This window comes from Petaurus breviceps, unplaced genomic scaffold (genome assembly GCF_028583685.1).
Source record: "Petaurus breviceps papuanus isolate PSGF00001 unplaced genomic scaffold, PetGlider_PUasm1.0 126, whole genome shotgun sequence".
NCBI classification, from domain to species: Eukaryota; Metazoa; Chordata; class Mammalia; order Diprotodontia; family Petauridae; genus Petaurus; species Petaurus breviceps.
Window position 1 is genome coordinate 4,348,979 of NW_027185655.1, and position 10,460 is coordinate 4,359,438.

The following is a 10,460-nucleotide window of genomic DNA, read 5'->3' on the forward strand; positions in this document are numbered from 1 at the left end:
TGGTGATGATGGTGGTGATGGTGATGATGATGGTGATGGTGGTGATTATGGTGATGATGGTGATGAAGATTGTAATAGTGTAATAACTAGCATATACATAGAACTTTAAGCTCTACAAAGTACCTCGTGAATATAATCTAATTTTACTCTCATAACAACCCTGGGAGGTAAATACTATTATTACTCCCATTTTATACATGAGAAAACAAAGGCAGACAGAGGTTAAATGATTTACCCACAGCCTCACAGTTAGGAAGTATCTGAGTCCAGATTTAAATTCAAGCTGAAATCTTTTTACTCACATGTTCACCATCCTTGCCATGACTCCAGCTTCAGGGTTCTATCCACTGCACCACCCAGCTGCATCTACAAATGAGATTATGGATCCTTTGATTAAATTGATCATATGTAACATTTATAAAAATGTGCACAATTAGTCATAGTGTTTTAACGTATTATGAGGAGCAAGAAAAAGGAGGCTAGAATTTAAGTAAAAATGAATTGTTTTGTGCCTACTTTTTATCCATGATTCTAATACCTTAGCAACAAAATAATCACAGGATTAAGGAGTATAAAGGCTCAGGACTGGTATATCACTTCTTCCACTCAAGAAGCAAAAATAAAATCCTTTTAAACAGTTAACTGCAAAATTCATAAAACTGTGAACCACATAAAAATGGCATGTAACAAATAGTAAAACCTAATAGAAGTTTAACTGTTAAAAGAATAAAAACCTGCTAAATGAATAAAAGTGGTTGCCAAACTGGCTCTGAGTTCATGCGTTTCCACTGTAAAATGCAGGAATCCATCCACATAGTTTAATTCCAAAGGGGAAAAGTTTCACATTTTCTAAATCTTTATGGAGTAACAAGTCACCTTCTCTGGAATGCCCTTAATCCAAGCACAAACCAAAGGGCTGAGCCTGCAGATTCCATAGACTGGTGATGATTACACTCTTGGAAATGATCAGCTAGCCAGAGCCGGATGCCCGAGCAACACATTTCTCAATTCAAACCCCCAAATTCAGGGATAAGCTGTCACAAAGAGAAGACTCATGTTGCAGGAGGGAATTCCGTCCGTCACATCGGAGGGTGGAGTTTTGTATCTATTACTTCAAAGACTGTGACCTTTCAGGAGAATTCATTTACTCTCTACGTCCTTGAGTCATGTGATATAATTCAAACATGAAAGGCCCAGAATCACAGAACACTAGGGTTGAAAGGGGCCACAGTTGTACCTGAATAGAAATCTCCTCTACCACATAGCTCAAAAGTATTTTCCTAGACTCTGGTATTGGGGAACTCCTGACCTCCTGAGGCTACACATTGATTTTTAGGATAGTTCTAATGATTAAGAAGGGCAGCTTAGGCAGTACAATGGATAGAGTACCAGGTCTGTAGTCAAGAATCAAATCCAGCATCAGATACTAACTAGTTGTGTAACCCTGCTCAAATCCCTTCACCCTGTTTGCCTCAGTTTCCTCATCTGTAAAATTATCTGGAGAAGAAAATGGTAAACCTCTCCAGTATATTTGCCAAGAAAACCCCAAATGGAATCACAGAGACTCAGACATAACTAAAATGACTGAACAACAACAACATGGTGTTTACGGAATAGCCAGGAGGCCAGTGTCGCTGCATTAAAGAGTCTGGTCATTCAGCACGTCCTAAATCCAATATAATTCAAGAAATGTATTTAACACTTAAATATGGAAGAAAGTCTCAGAGGATAGGTAGGCATGGATGGAGGTCTTAGTTATTGAAGAGGACTCACTAGCTGATGAGCTCATCAATACATTTGTGTTGAGAGTTGACAGGTAAGCATAACGGAGTCAGGAATATGGGCCAGAGGCGGAAGGGGAACACCCCCTTAGCTTACCTTTTGTCCCATCTCAGATTAATTTGCAGCTAAATTAAAGATGATCCTGAGGTTGCTTCAGAGTGGTCAACTATTTCCCAGGTAGTTCCCATAACAAAATGCTGTGAATCTTTTTCCATTGCAGACTCAAAAGTATAGATCTAATCTTAGCCTGAGGGCAAGGTACCAGACCTTTCTTAGTGAATCCTGTGGGCTATATAACTCAGGAGCTGTCAATTTCTCTTCATCAGGGAATTGTATTTTGGGTAGAAACCCCATGACCTGTGAGGAGCTGCCCTGTTAGATATGTGACCCTATCCAACAAGGAATGGGTTTAATGGAGAAGTTACCACTCCTGGGGCAGTGAAGACACTACCCTCAGCAAGGAACCTATGGAGTGCACATGATAACCATCACCAGAAGATATCGCCTTGCATCTTCAGAGGTAAGTATTATATATCTATTCCCCTCTGGGGCTCCTTGTGACCGTATAACATCTCTGCATGTGATCTTTGGGAGGGGGTGCCCTATATTCATGAGAATAATGTTCTATTGCAAATCTTCTTACTATGCTATTTGGTTAAATATCTTTTGTCTTTAAACAAATTGTATCTTCTGGATAAACACAGAGGAAAAAGCAGATACATCACCGGGGGCTCATCAGGTTTTATTTTGAGTGGATCTTGACAAATTAAGAAACTTGACCGTGAGTAGATCTTTTGGGAGCCCCTATGTTAGGATGGGTGCCCCAGGTACTACTTACATGTGTCTACCTGGAACAGTACAATGACAGCAGATGGGCAAAAAGAGGAAAACAAAGAAAGACAAAGAAGAGATGACCTTCAGGACAGAGTGAATTATCATGAGGAATTACTGAGTGAAACTGAGATGTTTGGTGCTCATAATCTTTGAGCCTGACTTTAAGAAAGACCACCAGGCTTCCCCACAATACACATACTTTGGTGGTACTGTCAGAGACAATTCTAAACTGACTAGACCATGGATCTGATTAAGTATGTCAATTTCTATCATCTTTCTTATTCAGTTACATAAAAGAAATCCTTGAAGCCTTCCTTGGCGGGGAGGTCACATTTTCTGTCACACACTTATGTAACTATTACAAATTTATTATTATAACCACCCTCTCAGACAGTTATAACTTTTTTTTAATCATCTCTCCCAGGAAAAATCTACTCATTATCCTGACCTGATTCTAATCCCTCGTTTCTCTCAGCACTTAGACATGTATCTAACACTAAATTATTTTTAACAACTCATATTTCTTCACAGCAATGTCACGCTATAGACTGTTCTCACTCTAAAATGTTTGCTTAAGCCTCCCTTTGTGTGAGTTAAAATACACCAGCCAACAATTTAATTTGATTCAACAAATGTTTGTTACATACCAGGATGACCAACAGCACCAATTGACATAAGAATTTTTAAAATAATTTTTATAATTTTACTATAATTTACTACAAATTCTCCTATCTGTGAATGCACTTGAAATATAAATAATGACCAAAAAATATTACAATTTTACTTTGAAATTTCCTTTCATTTTACTGTCTCCATTTTCTTTGCCATTTAGATTTTTTTTTAAATGCACTTTGGGGGTGGCTAGGTGGTACAGTGAATAGAGCACCGGCCCTGGAGTTGGAAGTACCTGAGTTCAAATCTGGACCACAGACATTTGACACACTTACTAGCCATGTGACTTTGGGCAAGTCACTTAACCCCAATTGCCTTCCAAAAAGCAAAAAAAAAAAAAAAAAGCCCTTTGTCAATTGATGAAGCTTGGTCATTCAAGATATTCTTGAATTCAAATTCTTTTAAGCACCTATTATGTTCCAGGTGCTCTTCTAGGCACTGGAGATGCAAAAATAAAACTGTCCCTGCTCTCAAGGAGCATTTACATACTAATGAGAGGGAACCATATGTACATAAAAACTAGTACAAGATATAAACATAAATTGTGTTTATATCTATTGTACATGTGTATGTACACATACGCATCCATATGTGTGATATATATGTACAGTGTTTCTGTTGTTTGTCCTTTGTTCTCAAAGAGGACCGTGACATCAGGAAGAAAATGCTGTGACTTGCAAATGAATTGGATTTAAGTGAGGCAGGGCTGTGTAGAGTTACCAGCCTCACTTTCTCCTCCAAAGCCAGCTGGGTCCAGAGACTAGATATAGAACAGGATGGCTGGAGATGGATACTGATAGGTGATGTTTGAGATGAGCTTTGAAGAGAAGAGATATATGATGTGGCAGAGGTGAGGAAGGAAGACAAACCAGACACGGGTATCATCCTGTGCCAAGAGACAGAAATGGGAGATGGAAAACATTTTTTCAGTAACAGCAAGTCAACCAACATGGTGTAGCAGCAAGCACCCCAAGCGTCCTCAGGGTGGCTGCCCATACAGGTTCTTGGATCTGCTTTGTTAAAGGAAAGCAACTCAAAATGGGTTAACAAGCTTACTTTAATCAGTCAGACATATATCGTTTACCTTGTTCAGGGGGAAAAGGTCAGCACCCCGAACTTCAAAGTATACAGGCAGAATTATCAAGACAGAAACAGATCAAGTAGACAGCTTTCCAAACTGTCCAACCATTACATCCATACCCAGTCAACATCTGGGTTTCAACATCTGGGTTTTTCAAAGCCAGGGGGGCTCTGGACAACGGCTTCCCATAATCCAGATCAAATCACAGAACACTTCTCAAAGTGAGCCCCCAAACAAAGCTACACATCAGGGCTTATATAGCCTTCTCCTGGCTCAGAGAATGTAACAACCTTATTGACTCACTGGCCAATCAAGAAGTATCTACTGAAAAACAAGCCTCCCACCCCAGGCTCCAGGTGCCCTTTAGCCTAGGGGCAGGGAAGATCTTCAAATTTACATTCCCATTACACATGGCCATAACATAAAGTATGTGAAGGAGAGCGAGATGCACCAAGTCGGGAGGGGTAGGCTGAATCAAGATTGTGTAGTGCTTTAAGGGATCTAGAAGTTTTTAATTCTGTCCCAAAGGCAGTAGAGAACCACTGGAAAAGCTTGAGTAGAGGACCACTGTCAGGTCTGTGCTTTGGGAATAATAATACTAAGCTGGGAGACAGCAGGGGAACCTAGAGTCAGGAAGACCTGAGGTCAAATCCAGCCTCGGACTCTGATCAGCTGTGCCACCTGGACGAGTCCCTTCAACACTGCCTGCCTCAGTTTCCTCATCTGTAAAATGGGGATAATAGTATCTCCTGCTTCTCAGGAGTGTTGCGAGTATCCAATGAGGTAACATTTGTAAAGGGCTTAGCACAACATTGAGCACTAGTACGATCTACAGAAACGCGACATATTCTTGTTGTTGTTATTAATGATAGCTAACGTTTGTCAAGTATCTGCTATGTGCCAGACACTGTGCTACATCCTTTACAAATATTAAAATCGAGTCTCACAACAACCTTGGGAGTTAGGGTCTGCTATTATCCCCACTTTGCAGATGAAGAAACTAAGGCAGACAGAGGCTAAGTGTTTTGCCTGAGGTCACATGGCTATTAAGAGTCTAAGGCTGGATTGGAACTCTGGTCTTCCTGACTCCAGGTCTGTTGCTTTAACCAGATCAACTGCCCTGATTATTATTAGCCATCTAGATGTGATAGAAGATAGAAGATAGAAGCTGAGGTTAGGGGATCGCTTGAGTTTGGGAGTTCTGGGTTGCAGCATGCTAAAGCTAACTAGGTTGTTGGCACTCAGTCCAGGTGAGTCCTTGGGGGCTAAGAGCCTAGGATCAAACCAGCCGACGATGGAAAAACAGAGTCAGTCAAAGCTTCTGAGCTGATCAGTTATGGGATCAGGCCCATGAATGTCTATTACACTCCTAAGCTCCAATGAGATAAGAAGCCCTGCTTTAAAAAAAAAAAAAAACGCAATGTTCACAAAGATCCCAGATGGGACACCAGAGGGACAGGAGTCAGCAAGACCACTGCAATAGTCTAAGTAAGATGAGAAGGATCTGACCTAAGAGGTGGGCGTTAATGGAGATGGGGATGAGTTTACTGTAGAGATATGCTGTAGAATTGACAAAACTTGACAGCTGATTGGATACAAGGGTGATGGAGCAAAAAAAGTTGAGGGTAACACTGAAGTTTAACCCTAGGTTACTTGCATGATGGTTGGGAGCTTTCCCAACAAAATCAGGGAAGCTAGGAAGAGGGGAGAGTTTAGGGGGAAAGGTGGAGCACTGGTTTGGAAATGCTGAACTTGAGATACCTATGGGACATCCAGTTGGAGATATCCAAAAGGTAGTTGGTGGTATAGGAAGAAATGAGAGAGACAGGGACAGAGAGATAGAGGCAGGGAGAAGAGAGAGAGAAAAGGGAGGAGAAGAGAGAGACTGAAGGATAGAGACAGAAAGCACAAAGAAGAGAGGCTAGGAGAGAGACAGAGAGACAAGAGGGAGAGAGCAAAAGAGAAGATAAAGAAAAGAGAAATAAAAGAGGAGAGAGAGATGCTTCTGCTTACGAAGATAGCCTCTGAATATAGAAGATGGGATAAAAGAGTCTTGGGAGGGTTCTATCTATAATATGCCCACACATGTGAAAATGGGATGTTGATGTTTAATAATGGTGGTCCCAGGAGTAATACAATATTGTATAGCCTTGTGTGTTGCAATTGCTCTGAGCTGGGTGGAAGAAATCCTTCTAGCTCATTGATCAGCTATAGCAGCCCAAAGCCAAAGGCCTCTTTGGCACTGTATCACTGCAGCATCCTTTCTCCTGCACTCACTATCCAGTCTGGTAGCCTGGAGGATGAGGGACTCTTATGAATTTCTGACTTATGAAAGTCTCACGATGAATGGAAAAGCTTCCCGGCTTATATCATGGACTAGAGGAACTGAATTGAGACCTTGATTTTCTACATTGATTCTGCTCAGAAATCTACAAAATTCTCTCCAAAGAATAGATATCAACATGGTTGAGTTGCTTCAGTTGTTGGGAAGACTTTGAGAGGTTTTCTGTTACCAAAATAGCTTAAAGTTCTAGCCCTTTCAGTTCCCTTTTGAAAGAAAAACCCATTTTCCCTCCCTCTAATGCAGATTTCTTTGGTCCTCCTCAGGAGTGCTATGATTATTCCTCAGGAGTGCTATGATTATTCCCATCTTGGCTAGACTTGTCTACCAGTGAATAATACAACCTGAAGTGCAGGTAGGGGGCTTATTACTGACACCACCTTCTAACAATTGTAATCTATCATTAGGAACACTATTTTCTCAGAACTGCTAAGAAGTTCTGGTGGCCTGGCCCCACTACCTTTAAGAGGAGGGTCTATTCTTAGTTATTCCCATACAGTGAAGGCAATATGGCAGAGCTGGTGTTGGATAGTGGGAGGATGGAAACTTCAAATTAGGAACCCCTGTTCCATGCAAACTAATGCTAGTAGATCAGTTAACCATTATCAGTTACCCACTTACACTTAGCACGCTGGCTGGTACATAATAGATGATATAGGATATCATTATTATCTCAGGACCCAAACTTTACCCAAGATCAAGGCAAAATTATAGAATGTAAATCCCAAAAAAATAATGTATCTAGTGAGACCTCTAAGGGCAAATGTAACCAGGTGGTCCTTCCTAGCAAGAATAATTCTGCAGTCAGCAGAAAAGACCTGCTATTCACCTTTATGAGGGCACTCCTTCAATTCTTTTTTTATTGTGTTTCTCTAACTACTTGGAACTAAATCAAAGGGTGCTAGAAAACAAGGATGAGAGCCCAGTGCATGGGGGGAATGGAGAACCTACCTCCAGCAGGCCAATTATAAATTAAATCAGAGATATGTCCTTTATGATAGTGAGTATTCATGCTGGAGGAATGGGAGCTTAGAGGAGAGGACTACCAGCTTAGAGGAGAGGACTACCAGACAATGTTCTTGCCTTCTAGAAGGTATGTTGGCTAATTCTTCGTATGTCAACATCCCCACAAGCAATCAAAGAAAAGAAAGTAATCATTTTAAACCTACTGCAGTGGGTTTCTTTTGGATACAGTTAATAAAATTACAGAAGAGAACTGGTAACAGAGGCAATGAAATACTAAGGTCTTAAATTAAATGAAAATCTTAATTTAAACTGTTACTCCTTTGCAAGACGTGGAATTCTACAACTAAGTTTGATATAATTAGATGGCAGCCAGCCATTGGCTGACCGAAGCTTGGCCACTTCTAGGTAGCCTACTGAAAGGTGATGCATACTCTCTAAAAAGGCAGTCAAAGTAGTCATAGTTCTGAGGAGAGTCATTAATTTTTTATCAACATATCTTTATATTTCAATATATATTAATTTCAATATATTGATATATGTAGATATATTTCAATATATCAATACATTTTTATTTCTTTATTTCCCAATTACATGTAATTTTTTAACATTCTTTTTTTAAATTTTGTTTTGTGTATTTTTGTTTGTTTGTTTTTGCCTTTTGGAGGGCGATTGGGGTTAAGTAACTTGTCCAAGGTTACACAGCTAGTTTTTCCGTGTGGGTGTTAAATGTCTGAGGCCGGAGCCGAAGTCAGGTCCTCCTGACTCTGGGGCCAACGCTTTACTCACTGCGCCAACTAGCCACCCTTTTTCAAAATTTTGAATTCCAAATTATCTCCCATCTCCCCTTTCCCCCTCCAGAAGGCAAGCAATTTAATATCAATTATACATGTGAAGTCATGGTAAACATATTTCTATATTAGCCATGTTGCAAAAGAAAACACAGGACTCCCCCCCCCAAAAAAAAAAAAACAAGGAAAATAAGCAAAGCCAAAAAGGATGTTCCAATGAGCACTTAGAGTTTATCAGTCAGCTCTCTGGAGGGGGACAGCATTTTCCATCATGACTCCCTTGGAATTGTCATGGGTCATTATATTGATCAGAGCAGCCAAGTCTTTCACAGCTGATTATCATTACGATGTTGCCATTGCTGGGTACTGTGTACAATGTTCTCCTGGTTCCAGAGAGCCAGTTACAAAAAAAAAGCAACCCTTGATCATTTTCTCCCTCCTACCTTTCCCTGAGCATGGCACTTTGTAGAAAAGCAATTTAGCCAGTGAGAAATACCACATCTGGCAGGGAGCCAGAGGCAGGGGACAACTAGGGATGTCGTGGGAAGGGAAAAGACAACAAATCCTGCAGTGTCAGAGGTATGAGTTGTCTGAGTCACGTGTCCTGTAAGCACATGCCTCTCGATTAGTGTGCTCTGAGCTCATGCCCATTTTTTTTTTTTTTGCTTTTTGGAGGGGGAAAGGCAGGGCAATTGGGGTTAAGTGACTTGCCCACGGTCACACGGCTGATAAGTGTTAAGTGTCTGATGTCACATTTGAACTCAGGTCTTCCTGACTCCAGGGCCAGTGCTCTATTCACTGCGCCATCTAGCTGCCCCACATGCCCACTCTTCTCACTGATGCTGTGTGATTGTAAGAGTCACCTCAGTTTTCAGAAGCTGTTCTATTATTACTGCTGTTTGTATGGTGCTTTCTCAGAAAATGTTATTGCTTTTACCTAATAGTGTTTATTGGCTGACTATTAAGGATAAGCACCCCGATGGGGACCCAAGGGCTCTATAGTTTTAGGAGGATGGACCCACAATGTACATTGAACCTGAACAGGTACATATTCCCTGGGCAGTCCAACCTGTTGATGAAAGTTGCAGGGCAGACCCTCAAAAAGATTACACTATTGTCATTATCAGTGTTGGAATGGTAGGGACTAATGGGCAGTGTTGTTTTTCCCAGATGGAGTAAGGCTGAAGGATGAGAGACAGACATGGCAAGGGTCTAGGGAAGAAGGGGCCCAGGAATTTGGAAGTCCCAAAGAGGAGAGGAGTCAAAGTCAGTGGCCACTGCTGCCCCAAACTGAATGTCATCAAGAGCAGCTCCAGCCTTGTCTGCCTCATTGACCAAAGTAAAGAGTGATTTGCCACAACAGAACTTTCCAGCTTTGCCAACAATGGGACCTGGTAAATGCAGCTGCCCTGCCTCACCCTGCCAAGCAGACTAGCATTGTTTACCTTTACGTCTTGGTAGTTCTTTGTTGTCTGTACTCTTAGAATGGCTTTTGTCTCCAAAAAAAGATACACAAATTTCTATTGCAATAGGGGCTCTGTTGTTCAGTCATTTCAGTTGTGTCTAACCCCATATGGCGTTTTCTCGGCAAAGATACTTTTTACAGATGAGGACTTGCCCAGGGTCACACAGCTAGTAAGTGTCTGATGCTGGATTTGAACTCATGAAGGTGAGTCTTCCTGACTCCAAACCCCAGTGCTTTGTCCACTGAACCACCTAACCAACCTGACAATATGGGATGGCTTGCTATAAATGAGAACACACCTCAGAGAAAGACAAAGGGGTCTCAAACTTAACTACAGGCCTAGAGTGAAGTTCTTGTTTTCTCCTCTCTGTCTCTCTCTGTCTCTGTCTCTCTCTGTCTCTCTCTGTCTCTCTCTGTCTCTCTCTCTGTCTCTCTCTCTGTCTCTGTCTCTGTCTCTCTCTGTCTCTCTCTGTCTCTCTCTCTGTCTCTCTCTCTCTCTCTGTCTCTCTCTCTCTCTCTCTGTCTCTGTCT

The 10,460-nt window shown here is 41.3% G+C and overlaps 1 long non-coding RNA gene across 1 annotated transcript in view; it reads right to left on the reverse strand.

Annotated features, from left to right (window-relative positions):
• Positions 1-10,460, reverse strand: part of LOC138169435 (uncharacterized) — a 29,740-nt gene that overhangs the window by 15,462 nt on the left and 3,818 nt on the right. The window contains exon 2 of the long non-coding RNA XR_011170352.1: positions 303-366. This is a non-coding gene — a long non-coding RNA (uncharacterized lncRNA). The remainder of the gene's footprint in view (positions 1-302; positions 367-10,460) is intronic.